Below are 17,826 nucleotides of genomic sequence, written 5' to 3' on the forward strand. Positions count from 1 at the left end.
GGTCAGCCGGCGCAGGCAGCCAAGGCGCTGGTCCGCAGGGAAGGGAACCGGATGGCGGGTGGTGCGTTGGGGAGCCGGCGTGGGGCGTGCTGCAGTGTTCCCTGCCGGCGCATGGACCGAGTGCAGCACGCTTGTTGGGTGGTCCGCCGGCGAAGGAAGTCAGGGGTGGTGAGGCGAGCCTGAAATTGGCGATAAACGGTGGCGGAGTGGGATGTCGCCGCTCGCCGGAGCAGCATGATGACGCGGGAGCACCAAAATTCGAAGGAGACCGGGGTGAGAAGCAGCGCCGGAGGAGAACGGTGGAGGGTTTGGCGGCGGCGGGAGATATGCGCCGGTGGGGAAGATGGATGGTTAATTAGGCGGCGAGAATCCGTGGCAGAAGGTTGCCGAAGGGATAGGGAGAGAGGTTTGCTGCTACGCGCGTGTGCTCGACTCGTCCAACGAGAGATACTTCCCCTCAGCTCGTTTTGTTGTTTAGCGTATGTGCTCAGGATGTTCATCTGGCACGCGCCCGCTCCGAAGAATTTGGGTAATAGTTAGGGGGTTCTCTTTTCCAAAGGGGTTTATGTGGACTTCTTTCACTTTTCGTCTAGGTCAAATTTTTAGAAATCTACTCCATCCGTTCGAAACTTGCCTGACATTTATCAATATTTAGATGTATAGATAAATTTTAACAAATTTAAGACAACTTTTTATGAGATGGAGGAAGTAACTACTAAATTTATAGAAAAGAGTATCAAAATATATGACATCAAATCTGCATATAATAAAAGTGCGTGTCAAGACAAATCAAGGTGTCTAAAATGTTGTAGTAACCTTTTTATTCATACAATTAATCAAATCTTAAAAAAAAATTGAATGGTCATCTCGGGATAGGTTTCCCACCTGAATTTTCCATTCATAAAAAAGACTAAAAAACCATTCAGTAGAAGTACTCGAGGGAGGAAATAGAGAGAATAGAGGGGTTTAAGGGTTAGGGCGGGGAGCAAAACACTCGTCCCATGAGTCAGTGTCGCCATGGATAGCTTCTAATGCTCCGGCGCACCACCGCGCGGCATCGCGGTGACAAGCGGCCAGGAGTCGAGGGAGCGATGGGTTGTCATTCTGAAAATGACCTTGTTCCGGTGCTTCCAAATATATATGCTAGCAGCAAAGGATGATGAAGGTAGATGCGGAGGCGGGCAACGTGTCGGCCGCCGCGGGAGCGGCGTATTCCAGGAGGTGGCGGACGTCGGCATCACGGACGTCGGCATCACGTAGGAAGCGGCTCCACGCGCGCCCAGCCGAGCGCGACGCCCGAGTATGTGAGGACCACCTCGGCGCGGTCGGCGCACGCCTTGGTCATCCGCAGCGTGAGGTTGAACGCCAGCGAGACGACGCTGGCCGGTCGGGCCACGTCGATGCCGTGGTAGCCGCCGGCGAGGGCGACGGAGAAAGCCGGCATGTTGGTCTGCACCAGGTACTCCACGGGCCCAATCATGACCACCATGAGTACAAGCGAAACAAGTATTGCGATTGGAAAGGCCCATTCTTCTTTGCAAGTCGCCGACGGTGGCGCGTTGCCGAGGACGGGTGGTTGGTCGTGGTGCGGATCGGCAGGGATGGCGTGGTAGGCCGGCTGTTCCAGGTCTACGCCCATGGTTGTGGTTTCCGAACCACGTGTAAATTCCGAACACTATATGCCTGTCAGCCCGTGGGTTCAGTTCGTAAGCCCAACTGCTGCATGCACGAACATATCGGCCAGGTGACCAGGTCTCAGCTGGAAGCAGTTTGGGACTGGATCCATATCCAGGCAGCAATAGATCGAACGATATGCAGAGCGCGTTGGATGAAAGAGAAACTATGGTGATCGGACGGCCTGTACCTAATTATCTCCGCCTTCTACGTGCGAGACGGCGTCCATGACGCGCATATCGCGCGTCCATGACGAAAACCTAATTAACGTCAGTTAGTTTCATTTCATTTCATCATCAAAAGAAAAGGCTCCAAACTTGAATCTAGGCGACCTCATCACCTCTGAGGTAGGTAACATCCATCCATGGAGAAAACTTCGCGCAGAGGCACCCTCGGCTCGCGGGGGTGTTGATCGTTTCCGTGGGTCTGCTCGCCGCGACCGTCATCATCGTCGTCAGTTTAACGATGGACTCCACTACGCCCGAGTTCTCCGCGACCGTCAGCGGCTACGATGGCCTCGTCCGGAGCGCGGGCGCGGGGTCCACGCCGCCCTCCTTCCGCGTCGCCCTCCGCGTCAAGAACGGCAACGTGTGGCGGCACTGCTTTGCGGCGCGGGCGACGGTGCAGTACGGCGGCGTGCCCCTGGCCTTCGCCTCCGACCTCGACGGGTTCTGCGTCCCGGCGAAGAGCGTCGTCGAGGTGCCCGTGGTGGTCAGTGGCGAGGGGTTGGGGATGCCCGACCAGCTGTACGCGAGCCTTCAGAGCCGGCGCGAGCGGCAGGAGCGCGTGCCGCTGGAGGTGAGGCTGATGCTGGAAGAGAAGGATACGGTTAAGGACTTACGGTTCATGCTGCTGCGGTGCACGGCGAAGCTGGATGGGATGCCGGACTTGCCGTCTCGCTGCCTGCTCTTCTTATTGGTGGAGCCAGGTAGGATTGATGGCGAGTGACTCGATCGTGCAGTCGGATCGAATATCAGGACATGATCGTGAACTTGTTCTCTGCTCGGCCTTTTCTATGATGTGTGTGACTAATTGTCGGATCTGATATAATCGTGAACTCTCATGATCTCTCTCAATAAAGATTGCTTCCGTTCCTCTTTGCCCATGCATCAAATGTTTGTAAATCCTCCCAGGCTCGCACATCACACTACGGGAACCCGCCGAGGGGCCGATGGCCGGCGGCCGTCGGCACAGCCTGCCTCACCGTCGGCCCACGCCTGTGCCGACGGCAACCGTCGGCACCTTGCCGTCGGCACAATATGGCATCGGCACAGCCATAGGAGCTGTCGGCACACGTCTGGCCGTCGGCACAGTCGCTAGCCCGACGGTGGGACGTCGCCGTCGGCACAGTTGCCGTCGGCCCCTTCGTCGAGGGCCCCACAACGCCCAAACGGCCGTTAGCCTAGCCCATCTTCTGTGCCGACGGCCAAGCCGTCGGCCTAGTCGCCTCGCTCGGACAGCCAGCACCTGCCACGCGTCCCCTGTCCATCTCCTGTGCCGACAGCCAAGCCGTCGGCCCAGGTTCATCGGCCCAGCCGCGTCGAAGCAGCTCCGCCCAGCTGCTGGCCGCCACCTTCCTGTGCCGACAGCAGCTCCTGCCATTTGGCACATCCAGGGGGCTATGCCGTCGGCACATACCATGCCATTTGGTTTTCCGCTTTATTTTCTGGCACAACACAGCAAGCATAGCAAAAATAGCAGTAATATACATTGAAATGCATCACAAATGTTGCGCAGCACATAATCATCATCGTCATCATATCAAATGTAGCAACAACATCATCGTTATCATATCAAATGTAGCAACAACATCATCGTGATACAAATATGTGGCATGTAGCACACACGATCATCATACATCGTCGACACATGGCACACACGATCGACGCACACCCGCTAGACACCTAGCTAAGGGAAACTAAGATCAGGGGGTCCAACCAAGTTCCTGACTCGTAAATTCAGGCGTCCGGGCTTTGTCGAGGTAGACCGAAGTAGAACCATGGCCTGAACCATCGCCAGCTGGAGAAAACCCTGAAGCACCGGGAGAATGGCGGCCGGGGTGCATTGGTGTGCCCTCGCGCGACGAACCAGGAGAGGGTCAGTTCCGCGAATTTCCCGTGCCCTACATGTTTGATAAGAGTTAGCATCTTAGACATGCGAAAGGAAAGCGGTGAAAGCATCTTAGACAATGTGATGCGGCCTAAGGCCACGTGGGTTGCCCGATCTCACGAATTGACCGAGGGAAAGGCGGGGGAGAGGAAGAACACAAAGAACACGGCGATGAACACGATGAACACACGCAAACACACACCAACCCGATACAATTCCGGTTTACTCCCGATAGCCCGAACCACTATCCCGATAGAATCTCTCAAGGGAGAGACACACGGTAGAATCCCCGAGAGGAAGATCGGTATACGATCGGTGGAATCACACGAGTGAGAGACCGGTGGTAGAATCACAAGTGTGAGAGACTAATCATATAAGGAGTGCCTTGTACAATAGATTTGGATAATCTAAGGAGGGGGTTACCCTAATCCCAAAGGGATGGTGGAGGCATGAGCCTAATTCTCTCAAGTTCATTCCTAACCTAATGAAGGGGGAGGTGGGAGCCTATATATAGGGAGCCACTAAGGAGGGGTAGTTTAGGCATACAAAGAGCATAGTGGGATGGTTTATATTATGAGCTTCATAGTGGGGACGGCGGTGTCGGCGTAGGCATGGCGACAGTGCCGTCTTCCTCTGGCGTCGAGTAGGGTGGCAGTGTCGGCCACTCCGTGGCGGTAGTGCCGGCCTTCCTAGACGCGTCTCCTTCTTCCGTCTCCTCTTCCATGCTTCCGTGACGTCGGACTTGAGCGTAGTTCTTGATGATGACCATGATGCGGATAAGACCGAAGGTCGGGCTGCATCACAATGGTTAGGCACAGGACTTACCGGAGTCCGTGCGTAGTATGTGGCCGCGAAAGCTTCCCTCGATGGGCACACTGGAGTCGGCCCCGGCCAAGCTGGCTCCTCTTCCAGAAGTGTGATCCTCTCTCCAGTCAAGAAGAACGTCCTGAGCGTCTGCAAGATAGTTTAGATGTCAAGCGCTGCAGATATAAAAAAGGGGAGGTGGGACTTGTCATGTCTTTGAACCATAAAAGATTGGAACTTACACGACTCGTCGCCTCCTGGTACTCTTCCCAAGCCGCTCTCTTGAGGTCCCACTCTGCTACAACCGTCAAATACTTCTCATCAGTGGCCGCGTAGGCGGCCTCAAAGTTAGCCTACAATTTCCAAGAAAAGGAGTCATGTCAATTTAGCCATTCAGGAAAGAATGATGGAAATGAGAAAACTTACATCTGTACGACGGTGTCGAGGAGGCGCGATCGATGGGTCGCCGGTGGTGAGGGTAGACCTGATCTGCGTGAGGGTCCTCTGCGGCTTGATCACCCCACTAAGAAGCTTCGTGCGGCCATGCTCCGCGCCGCTCCCCGCCACTATAATCGTCGTCAAGTCGGTCTCCTGCTCAATAGGATCATCCACCTCCGGATGAAGACCCTTGAACACCGAGCAGTACTTCTCCAACTCCTCTTCGGCATCGCCGAAGTACTCGGGCAGCGAGGGCTGATGCTGGCTCAGATCGGGCTGCTTCAGCTTCATCTTCTGCCACCCTCCCACCACGGTGAGAGGCTCCTCGAGTTCCGCCTCCTGCACAGCAAGAGAAATGTTATGTGTATCAAGTAGTAATATGAGGGGAAATAAATGCAAGTTGTTCCATGTATATATGTACCTTGTGCTTCCTGTAGCGCTCAGTGCTGCGGCTTCCCGCACTGTGTGTTCCTCCGGTGCCCCGGTTTGCCTTGTTGCTGGTGATGTTAGTGGAGAAGACATGGCTATATATAGGACGACGACGGCTGAAACGGCGGGAATACTTGGTGGGAGAGAATGGGCGCGAGAAGAATGGCGGGAAAAAGGGCGGGAGGGAAGGAGCGGGGAAAATGGCGGGAATGTTGGAGGAAAAATTGGTGGGAAGCTGTGCCGACGGCCTGGCTGTCGGCCCACATAGTGGGAAACTGTGCCGACGGCCTGGCCGTCGGCACAGTCTGGCGCCGTTTTCCACCTGCTGACGCTGTTGTCGGTGGCTGTCGGTGGCCCTACCATCTGCCCATGTGCCGACGGCTAGGTTACGTGTCGTCGGCACAGACGGGGTGTGTGCCGACGGCTGAACTGTGCCGACGGCGGCCTTCGGCCCTGGAGGTGTTGTGCCGACGGCCACTTTCCTGGGCTGACGGCGTGGCGTTATGTGCCGACGGCGGCCGTCGGCAAAGATTCTGGCCATCGGCCCCGCGGCGGGTTCCCGTAGTGTCATAACTGATTTTCAGCGTACGCAAATTTCACTGGTGCCCAGCTTCTCAAGATGCAATTCGCTCCCTCCTCTTCATCGGGTACTTGGTACGTGGATCTAGCAGTGTACGGCAACGTAGTTTCTCAGAAGAAAGTGCAAACTGTCGACAGCAGCACTAGGCATCGCGCGATGCCCATGGGGGGAGATTCCGCCAACACCATTTATCCGGCCATGGTTTTGCAAAGCCTCTTGAAAAGTTGTTCTCCTGTTAGAGCATTGATTGCTGATCGATGAGGAGACTTGTGGTGCATGTCTTTTACTGCTGCAGCGTCTGTCTTGCCAGAAACGGTTTTGCTATGTCTCAGTCAACTGAGATTTTCTTAAGTCTAAATCACTTACAAAAAAAGTGTTTGAGTGCACTTTTCTGTTAAAAAAGTGCAATTGCACTTTTCTACTAGAAATGTGCAACTGGATCGAGTTGCACTTTTCTTTGAACTGCAGTTGCACTTTTCTAAGGTGACTGAGATTTAAGAAAATCTCAGTGAGACATAGACACACCCTTCCAGAAAACCTCCCGATGATACTTGATCATGGGTAGACCTTGCAATGGTCTATACACTCTAGAGGGATCTGGTTCGAGTCTGAACACGAATTTTTTAATGCAACCGGTTCCTACCATTCTAAATCTGGTCGGTGGTGACCTCGTGATTCGTGCAAATATCACTTTATTTGGAGTCTATTTTACTCCGAAATTTTATATATATGATATTTATTAGATATAAGTGAAATTGGAGTCAAAACTTTGTTATTTTCACCACATTATACATATATTCCTGACATATTTGAATTAATTTTAAAAAAATTAAGTTACCGTGAATCCTTATTTATATTGGAAAGTTACGATATTTTACTGAAAAATTATATATGTCATATGGAGATGATACACACTAGATATAGAGAAGGGGCCTAACATGAACCGTGAGGTGATGGATACCCGGTAGAAACCAGCTCCGTTAGAAATGACTTTCCCGTTCGAGTCTGAGTCTCTATAGCATCGAACTTTGCGATATTCGTGTTTACAGTGCACTCCGTAGCCTTGTTTGTCCGTGAGTACTCCACAACCCATTTCAAAATATAAGGCTAGATTGGCTTGTCTCGGTCACTAATTCACGTGGCAGTGGCACCTATCCAACGTCTCCATGTGTTTCCTTTCCCTCTAGCAAAAAATTAATCTTGAATAAACACTTACAAAAAAAGAAAAATGCATGGAAAGAAATAAGATGGCTATTGTCTATATGAGATAATATATTTATTTTTTATAAAGCGGGGCGAAAAGCTATATGAAGATATGAGATATAAATCACGTTCACCTAAAATGGGAGCAAGAAATATCTAACTGCGCGCGAGCATGTGCCTCGGGCAGGAAGAGGCAGCAGGTTGCGCTGGCCCGATTACATTTGTCATATGATCCAGTAAAGTGCCTGCCGATGTGTCTAATCCATGACAATGTATGTCCGAGGTCCGACACACCGGTGTCCTTCATATCCGTTGCAAAATGCTAAACGAAAGGCGCATACACAGTTCATGACGGGACTACCTATGTTGTAGGCTCAGTTAGCTACTTAGCTGCTACCTCCTCCTGATTCACACAAAAAACAAAAAAAACTGCTACCTCCTCCTTCCTCCTGGTGCTTAATAGGCGTAACAAAGTTCCTCCTCTTGCCTGTTAAAGAAAATGCACACAATAGATTGCTGTGAGAAAAGTACACAATATATTTGTTGTGAGACAAGTCTGAAGCAAAGATAGAAAGACTACTAATTTAGTGTCCCCCAAAAGATTAAGCAATGGCTTCACTATCTCCCAAAAGATCAGGAGGCATTTGCAAGACGCAGGTAAAGTATAGGGATTTGACACAAAATATATTTTTGTCATTTTAAAGATGCCCTCCCTTATATTATACAAACAGCACAAGACACCATACATAGTTCACACCACAATAAAGATGCAAAGAAAGGCAATTGTCACTTGCCTGGGCTCACTTGGTGAAGTGCTGGTTCAAGTGACCATACGGGAAGCTACAAAAATAAATACAACTCAGTTAAAGCAATTGTTTGCAAATTCCAAAAACAAAGGGGAATATTTTGTATTTATGTAAATCAAGTCATCCCAGGCATTGACGGTTACGGCAAGCTTTACCAAGAGCATTGACACCGAACTGGTGACACCATCACTAAGGAAGGTCTTGGGTTCCTTCCTAAATGGTGTTCTGGTGCCACAAGAGGTGATAGAGCAGTGTGGGTCCTCATCCCATAGGTAAAAACAACATAGTGCCATGGTCACTATGCACGCCCTGCATGGCTTGCAGATGGTCAGCTGCTGCCTGCTTGAGCTTTGGACGCAAAGAATGGACATGGGAGAGCGGGATGAAGTGCATAACTATGTTGGATTATTTTCTTGATTATCTGACGTATTTTGGCGTATACATATCTATTTTACATACATGCTTCTATATTTTGGAGCCTAAATTATACTAACTCTGCCCATGGAGAATTTATATACTTAAAACAAGGAACAAACAATATGGGATCATCTTTAATGTAAGACTCGGCTGAGAAAACCTGTATACCTCTTGCAACAGATTCACCATCTTCAGATACCTTCACAGTCAATATTTTGATTCTCCGAAGATATCTACGCGGGAAGTATACCTGAATCTGTAAAGCCAACGATAAATATTTCTTAGTGATAGCATTGTGCTAATCACGATTTCATATAAAAATACAAACGTCACAGATCAAATAAATCATTATTAGAACATAAAAGTAAGCTTACCTCCACATCCAGATCAGAATTAAGGCCATCTCCACTGTTCACCACTATGCTCAGTAACATGTTGTCTAACTGATAAACAGTAGCAAAAAATTAAAGAGAAGAATAGCATAAATCAATGTCCCCTCTATTTCAAAACAGATGTCATTTTAGAGTTGCGCACAAGATTAAGTGTGAGTTGGCACAAGAAATAAATGTGAGTGAAATGTCAATATTTCCAGCAAATAGTATCAACAAAGTTTCAGGGGATGTGGACGTGCCTCTGCACAGAAAAAACTTGTAGAGGCAGAGGTCCTGGGTGGAATGGCTGTGAGAAGGAGACCAGAGCAACAGGTACTTCCATATGCAGGCAAGCTGTCATCCAACAAAGATAGGATCATGAAACTGAAAGATGGAGATGGAATTTGGGTGGAGAGTGCAGAGAAACATCAGAACAGATGATCTCAGATTTCTTCAAGGTGCTGTACACCAAAGACCCTGATGTCAACCCCAATCAGCTGTTAGCACTCTTTGAGCACAAAGTCAAGGAGTATAAGAACAGGCCCTTATGCAGAGAATTCGGTGATGGCGAAATACATGTTTCAACTAGGTCCCATCACTTCCAGTGAGATTTTTCAAAGTGCACACCGAGAGACAATGGTATCAATGCAGTCAAGGAATTCTTCAGACCAGGGATTATGCTGGCTGGTTGGACGACACTGTTACTTTTCTGAATGGTAACAAATCAGAAGAGCTCATCCTATTGACCAATGTAATGGTGATTTACGAAGTTGTGGCCAAACCCTTAGTCAATTGGATGAAATCGATTAACTCCAAATCTCGGAGTGCTTTGTCCAGGGCACATGATTAAGGAAAATGCCACCATGTCCACTGAACTTTGAGTGCTTTCATGTGATCCAATAGTGCAAGAAACCTTATCTATTCCTGTTTGCGGCCGATGGACTAACCTGTATCCTTAATAGAGAAACTGAGAATGAAAATACTACACCCAGTGAGGCCCTGTCATTTCACATTTTCTCTTCGCGGACGACTGTCTGATCTACTTTAAGGGAATTGGGCCAGCAAGAGTGTACAATATATGCATCGTTGGATTTGTACAAGTGCACAAGCCAGCTCCATAGCATCGGCAAGTGTTCTGTCCCCTATAATGAAGATTGCCCAGATGTGATGCAACTAGAGAATAGAGATCAATCAGACTTTGCCAGAGACCAACTCAGATTTCGAGGAGAAATTCACAAAATGACTGAAATTGATCTGAGAAGTACTTATTTGTACAGTGGAAAGAATTGTTTTAGAAGTCAGTTGCTAAGGCCCTTCTAACCTACATTATTGGGTGTCTTCAAATGTTTGACAGATCCTCTGTTGAAGCCACGGGCAGGGAAGTGTGGGGATGGTTGCAAGGAATCATTTAGGAAATGTGTGCTCTTAGTATAGGGCAAAGGATTCAGTTGTACGCATGCGCATGTAGCAGACATTGTCGCGGTAGTTGTGCAGCTTCGACACCAGACCAAAATCTATGTAAGATCGGTTGTCATCGAGACTGAGTTTGCTTCTTTCCGTTTCACAAAGCATTGCCCAGGAAAACAGTGCACCGATCATGATGATGTACTGCTAACAGGAGGCACATAACTTGCTTCAGTTCTTCTCGGAGTGAAGAACTAGCAAAGTTTAAAGCGAGAGCAACAGAGCTGCACATGAACTAAGCAATTTTGCCAGAACACAAGGAGTCGATGCTTCTTCCAAGTGTGCCTAGACTCGACGACCTCGATTGTTTGTAACAAGTGTAATTCTTCTGTTATTTTGTCTGTAAAACTCCCATTTCCCTCAAAAAAAATCATTGCCCTTCTACGTAAATCTTCCTTTTCCAGACAAAGACACTAAATTACATATTTTTTTCCTCCCAAAACAAAGGCCGCACAAGAAGGGTTAATTGGGAAGGGCAGGCATCAACAAGTGTTAATTAGCTCTTTTCTTGATGACATCAGTGAAGGGCAAGATACCAAGAAAGTGACATAAACTGAATACGTGTAACATCCTGATTTTTACGGACTGAATTTTTTTTAACAAAGGATGTTGCAACGCGGTCGAATAAAATTAAATATTTCGTTTGGAGTTGTTAAAATTAATTTCGAATGTTTTGGAATTAGTTTGGCATATAAAAGAAGGAAAATAATTTCTCTCAATACTTGTATTGTTGTTGATCTGATTTTAATTTGGTTCTTTTCTAAAATTGCTTTTGAATTTTCCTATAGCTATGCACGTACACGCCATGTTTTGGCCAGCCTTTTTATTTACCTAGATGCATATGCATCGAGTCATTTTCTTTGCCTCTTGATCACCAACGCGACGAGCAAGTTGACCAGCCTTTCACTTCGTGTGAACAGCGCTGCATTGCTTTAGTTGGCCACGCCCAGCCACAAGCCCAGCCGAGCGAGCGCTCTTGCCTCTCACGCGACAGCGTTCATGCGCAGCACACCCAGCCTAGCGAATAGTCGCTCGTTCGTTTCTTCTTCGTCTTCCTGCATACACACACACACGAAAACGCCGGCCATCAATGCCATAAACTCATGCTAGCAAACTGCTGCCATTACTTCCCATCAATCTCTCTTTAAGCAAATCTTTTAGAACGCCCATTCCTCTCCTACACAGCCTCAGACCGACGTCCCATTCTCCTCTTTCATCCCACATCAACACTGTAGCTCTAGACCTTCACACAACAAGGCAAACTCGCAAGAACGCCGTCGGACGCCGTTCCCGTTCCCGGTGACTCCAGCCATGAGAGGTTGAGCAGCTGCGCCACCAAGACCGCGAGGAAGAGCAGGACAGACCCACGGAAGAAGAAGGTGAACCGTTGATCACCGACGACACCTCCGGCAACGCGATCGACTCCGGCCACCGACGTCTACCTCAAACTGAGACGAACTCGGTGAGAACCAGCCGTTTCTTTTGCTCGGAACGCGATCCCCATCCATAGAGCTACCTCCTAGACATGATCCTGAGCCTTAGTTCGGTAGTTCGTCGCGCTGCCGGTGAACCGAATGCCACCGGATGGCATCAGCTTGGTAGCCTATCTTCCGCACGTCTACTGATCTTGAGCCCAACCTAGAAACCGCTATATATGACTTGACGAAACCAGCAGTACCGTTAGTTGGTGAATCGTTTGATGTTTAACAAACTAGTTGGCAAATTGAATTAGTATCGTTGCATCACTAGGAGTTTACGACCATGCATGTCCGTGTAGTCTAAGCATATGACTGTACATGTCTGTATAGACTGCATATGTCTAACTAATATACTGCGGCTAGTTTTGTTTTCGGTATTGTCACTGTCTAGTTGAATCATAGCTTCTACGTTTGATCACATATGCTTAGCTATAGGATAGATAGCTAGATTTAATTAATGGCTGGCTTACATTTCATTTTCTGCCTTAACAAGTTTAGTTAACGTCAATAGAACATGGCAGGTTATTTGTAAACCTTATTTGGTATCGTTGCTCACCATGCTCCTGGATTAAAATAACGTTTGGAGCTAATTTTATGGCATGCTTCTTATCATGTTGATTTTTAATTTAGCATGCAATTCTCTGGATTAGCATACCCATGTTAGATGCTGCTCTTGTTGCATGTGTAAACTGTTTTAATCGTAGATGTTTCACTTGTATGCATGTATGTCTAGCTAGTATGCATTTAATTTGTGCATTACATATTAAAATTGTATCGAGTATACATGTTGGCTTGATATATTTTAGTTGTCAAAATGGAACGATCCCCACGCCATATGCCTTAGATAACCCAAATCCGGTACGAACTATTCCGGTCTTTTTCGTGTACTCTATGTTAGCCGAACGACCGACACATACCTCTTATTTGGATCTTTTCATTTGGATCTTATTCACTTTTCATTTGCATCTTATTCGTCGTATTGCTTGTATTCATTTGTATTGTTATTGCTTCGATACGACGATTAGGGGGAAACGGAGAGTGGTACGATCACGACCAAGGAGGCGAAGGGCAGGAGTTTGACAACGAAGGCATGCCCTCTCATCATATTTATCCCAGTTTTACAAATTGCATGATATTTTATATTTTACGAATATATATGCTATTTTATTCCAGTAGCTAGCGTGTCGATTGACACACCAACCTTGATCTGCTTGTCGCCTTTTACTTGATACCCTGAGTAGAGATTATATAATTATCCTGATAGAGTAGAGATGCTTAGCATGCTAAATAATCATTAGGACTATTGCCTCTTTGGAGGAATTGATCGACCTTCGGGTCAAACATACCCTTTTGAAAGTTGTTGAGCTCGTTGACCTAGGCTGATTAGCCATTGTTGCTTCATCTACTCTCTCTCTTCTACTCTGGGTGAAACTTACCATCTAAACATGGCGCGGGCGACAGCTGAATCAAATGTTGAAGGAGCGATTGGCTGCCCTTCACAAGTTGGAGGGAGCAATCCGTCGTTCGTGCCGCATAAGGGTCCTAATAAGTCTTGGATTTGAAGATTGTGACAACCGTACAACCACATGCTATATGGGCACTGGCCTGGTTAAGTAAGTTAGTCAGCCTTAGGTGTTGATGTCGCCGTACCGCAGATGAGGTGGCTGCCTACGGGAGAACCTTCGGCACGTATGGGGACCGGTTTGAGGACGTACTCTCAGTACCGTGCGCCAGACCCGGTGGGCATGTCACATCTTTGGGGGATCTAGCTAAAAGACCTTGTCACAATCCCTCTGCCGGTACACCAAATGGTGTGTACTAAACCAGAGGCCACTGGTGGGCAACAAGACGGGGTTGTGTCGTGTGGGCAAAGTGTACAACCTCTGCAGAGTTAAAACTATTCGAATAGCCGTGTCCACGGTCATGGACGACACATGAATCCTTCTTGACATACAGGAACCTGTCTTGCTATTTCCCTCTTCCCCTCTCTTTCCTTTCCTTCTTTCCCTTAGAATCTGAATCCTATGAGTTACGTGAGTTGTCGAGGACAACCACATTGATGAGAAATATTACACTCATTATAAAACATGTTTTCGTCGAAAACTGCTTTTATCAAATATATTGCAAATAAAATTGGCTTTTATGCAAAAGAACCTACAACCTTCCTTTGAAGCCTCATGTAGATATATTAGGTCTTGCATGAGGGGGCATGTTGAGTACGAAATGTACTCATGGCAAAACTTTTGTTGATATTCAGAGTACTATGAAGATGGTGAAGACTATGGCGACTATGACGACACTGAGGAGTGAGGCCTCGTGGACTACATCGACTGCCTGTGGCTGAGATGGAGTTACTTCGCATTTTATTATCCGCTGTGCTTTCTGGTTGTAATAAATGTCACAAGTCATTTCACTATGTGGCTCAAACTTTGTAATAACTAGATGATGCCCCGCGCGTTGCAGCGGACATAAAAGAACAATAACTATGCGAAATCAGCATAAATAGTTTTGTGGAGAAAAAAGACGTGTACTATGTAGAGGAGTTTGCATAGATACAAATGAATACATCTGTTAGAAAATAGAATTCAATATTTTCACACGAAAATGGGAATACAATTCAACAAATAGTCATTCGGTACAGGTTGCGGTCTAAAACCTACAATGAGCTCCAAAAGATAAAGGAGATAAAAGTCATCAAACGGATAAACCAAATGCTAAATGTATATTGGCTCATAAAAGTGCAGTATAGATTGGTGGTGAAGCCAAACAAAGGAAGGACCCATGGTGACGACTGCGGCAATCTAGCTATCTTGAAGTTTAGTTACTTGGAATGCATTTGAATAAACAACCTTTTTGCCAAATACCTTTCCAGCGCGAAAAATGAAGGTACATCTGTACTGAACTTACATACCTGCATGTATACTAAGACTGATTCAATTGAAGGTACTTGAGTCACATCATTGGTTAAATTCGAAAATTACAAAGTCGTTTCCATTCTCCATGGACATAAAGTATTTCTTTATGAACAGGCAAAATGTTGGTGCAGAAATGGTATTTTGTTAGGACATTAAAAAACTAAAAGGTGGGTCAAGTTGTAACAGCTGACTGCTGGTAGAAACTGAGTCCTTCAGCAGTTGCATACATGTGGTGAAAGTCTACAGCCAAAGTGATGCAAAATCTGCAATATGTAGAGATGTAGTTCTTCAAATATATGAAAAACTGTCTAGCTGCCTCGCTCCTCACGATGAACATGAGCATGCTCTCAGTTGACAACTCTCATCTATGTGATGAGTAATCCAAAATACACCAAAAGCTGAATATACTGCTCTGATATGCTCTGATATAATGATATCTGGTTATTGAAAAGAAAAAAACCCACTTCTATGTGATGACCTGTGAAGATACGGACGCGAGTAAGACCACTGTGACAATTATGTACTATATGTATCTCGAGGGATGGACACTCGACTGCCTGAAAGTGACTTCAGAATGAAATTTTGTTTATTCACCTGTATGAAAGTGTCCATTATCATGCACAACCAAGTCCTTGTTAGCTACAGTTGAAGTCTCATATACCATCGAAGAAATCAAACCTGGGCATAAAAATTTAGAAAGGCAAGAGCAGTTGCCATACCCCAAATTGTTATAGAACATAGGAGAATAATGAGCTGGCATATGAACCCACTAAAAGAAATCTCTGTTTTACTAAAAGAAAGTGTGTCATATACTCATACCCTGAACTCCTACTGGGCTACACAACATTGGAGAAGAATGAACTCTGACGGAGAACTTGCACTGATGTATGAGCCTATCGAAAGTACTCTGTTTTCAAGATGAACTAAGAGGAAAAAGTTTGCCATATACCAAACTGCTGCACTGCACTGGAGGAGAATAAGCTCTGAAGGAGGAATTGCACTGATATATGAGCCCATGTGTAGAACTCAGTTTCCACAATAGAACTAAAAAACATAATCACAGGGAGAAATATACTTACAGGGGGTCCTTTAGTGAATATCGCTATGCAGTTTTGTAGTCCACCTCAAGAACTCAACAGGGAGTAAATATACTTCTCGTAATCAATCTGGAAAATTCCTAATCTTTGCAGATAAAATTATAGATAAACCAAAACAGGGGAGAGAGCGAATCAGTATTCTAGATCAAAATCCGCTAAATATTAACCACTCCAACGATAAACCAAAACAGGGGAAAGAGCAATCAGTATTGTAGATCAAAATCCGCTAAATATTAACCACTCCATCAATGTCAACGGGCAAGTAGAGATATGACTTGTCAAGATCTGCTGGTGGAACATGGCCGCAAGCCCCAACGGCAAGGCGACGGCCGGTGCAGGCCGGGGAAGGAGAAGCAATATTTTATTATGAAGGCAGATAACTAATCTTACTTTGGAGGTTTGGATAGATCAAATTTTGTAGATCTTCTAGCCGTGGCGTTCCTCAACGACTTTCAGATGCAGGCGGCCGCTTCCTCAACGAATTTTGTGGATCTCGAGCAGCTTGTACAATCCAATCAAAACCCAATCAAATCAGGTGCCGTGGGGAAATGTGGATCAACTCTCGAGCCGGGTGGAGCACAACCTGAAACACTAACAAACATATGCTGAGGGATTGAGAAAAGGAAAGATGAATTAGAATGGGGAGCGGCCATGTGTGGAGGCGTGAGCATGCTATCGTGCTTCATGCGGATGGCAGCAAGGCCTAGTTTTTAACATGGAGGCGGCGGCGACGGATGAGTTCCATCGAGCCGTTTTCACTCATTCAATCCCCGGATTTATTGGGTGATTTTATGAGAATTTGTGAGGAGGTCATAGCGGGAACATTCATGGCGAGGAAGCGCGTTGTTCTGGCGACGAAGGGCAGCAAGGATTCATGTGCCTCCGTTCGGGCTTGGTGCTGGAAAGGATTGGCCACCGAGCGTGTCAGGGCGTGTCGGTTGGCCAGATTTTTAACCTAGTGACGTGGCTTGCTGTGAGGGCAGCAAAATGGGGCCATCTATTAAGAAATAGAAGATTATTACTCTTTGCACGTTCTGCAATGATATTCATTTCGTTGTGTCGTCAACTTGATCTTGGGTTGACGAGTAACACAGGGAGGGTCGGAATGTTAAGTTCCGGTTCTCACAGAAGTGGTATCAGAGCCGACGTCGACCTAGTCACGTGGCCTTAGTTAGAATGGAAAACCTTTAGGACAAATTTTCTTTTGTTAAAAAAATTATTTATAAAAATCCTTGTAGTCTAATTTTTGACTATTGCTATTCCTTGTCTCACCTTCTTCACCATTGTGTTTTGATTCTTCTTCCTAGCCACTTCTTTAGTATATCATTTCCTATCTAGGAGAAGTAATCTCAAGAAAACATGGATTCAAGACTCTTATATCAAGCACTTAATTCTTCAAGGCTGAAGATGCTGAGAGAAGACAAACATATAGGATGAGTTTTTGTAGAACCCTTTAGATAGGTACTACGTATGTTGGAGAATTTTTTTTATGAGTATCGACTACATTTGTTTGTTGTTTTATGTAGTCATACTAAAACCTTATTTTACAAAATAATTTGCTTGAAGTTTTTATTTGGATTTTACATGCATACTTTCTTATATGGTGGTTATGGGTTAGTTTATTTTCCTCTCATCTATCCTAACCCGAAGTGACACCATGATGAATGCCAACCAAGGTTGTGGCCACAAAGGAGGTGGGCACAAAAGTGAACATGGATGTGGGCCAGCTTTTGAAGATAACCTTTTTTAGGGTGAAGTCCATGGTACTGATACTCACAATTAAGATGGAAGAAACATTGAGGACTACAAGCCAAAGTTAGCATCCCAAAATGCAGTAGATAGTCCGATGAATAGTTTGAAAGAGATGGTGGTGACAGATGTAAGAGTTATTAAGGAATACCGAGATGTTTTTTTTCCAGATGAGTTACCAGGTCTACCACCAGACCGTGAGATAGAGTTTGCCATTGAGTTAGTCCCAGGCACCGCTCCTATAGCAAAGAGACCATATAGAATGCCAGCAAATGAGCTAGCTGAGATGAAG

General features: G+C 46.3%; 2 long non-coding RNA genes across 2 annotated transcripts; both read right to left on the minus strand.

Annotated features, from left to right (window-relative positions):
* Positions 1-7,466: 7,466 nt before the first annotated feature.
* On the minus strand, positions 7,467-10,832 carry LOC139838597 (uncharacterized). Its single transcript, XR_011756034.1, has 4 exons — positions 8,835-10,832; positions 8,629-8,716; positions 8,032-8,077; positions 7,467-7,724 (listed from the first exon to the last, which is right to left on the minus strand). It is a non-coding gene; the product is annotated as an uncharacterized lncRNA (long non-coding RNA).
* A 3,512-nt stretch (positions 10,833-14,344) lies between these two features.
* LOC127344542 (uncharacterized) lies at positions 14,345-16,689 on the minus strand. The gene is made up of 2 exons (XR_007878054.1): positions 15,283-16,689; positions 14,345-15,166 (listed from the first exon to the last, which is right to left on the minus strand). It is a non-coding gene; the product is annotated as an uncharacterized lncRNA (long non-coding RNA).
* Positions 16,690-17,826: the final 1,137 nt, after the last annotated feature.

The sequence above is a fragment of the Lolium perenne genome, chromosome 3 (assembly GCF_019359855.2).
Source record: "Lolium perenne isolate Kyuss_39 chromosome 3, Kyuss_2.0, whole genome shotgun sequence".
Taxonomy (NCBI): domain Eukaryota; kingdom Viridiplantae; phylum Streptophyta; class Magnoliopsida; order Poales; family Poaceae; genus Lolium; species Lolium perenne.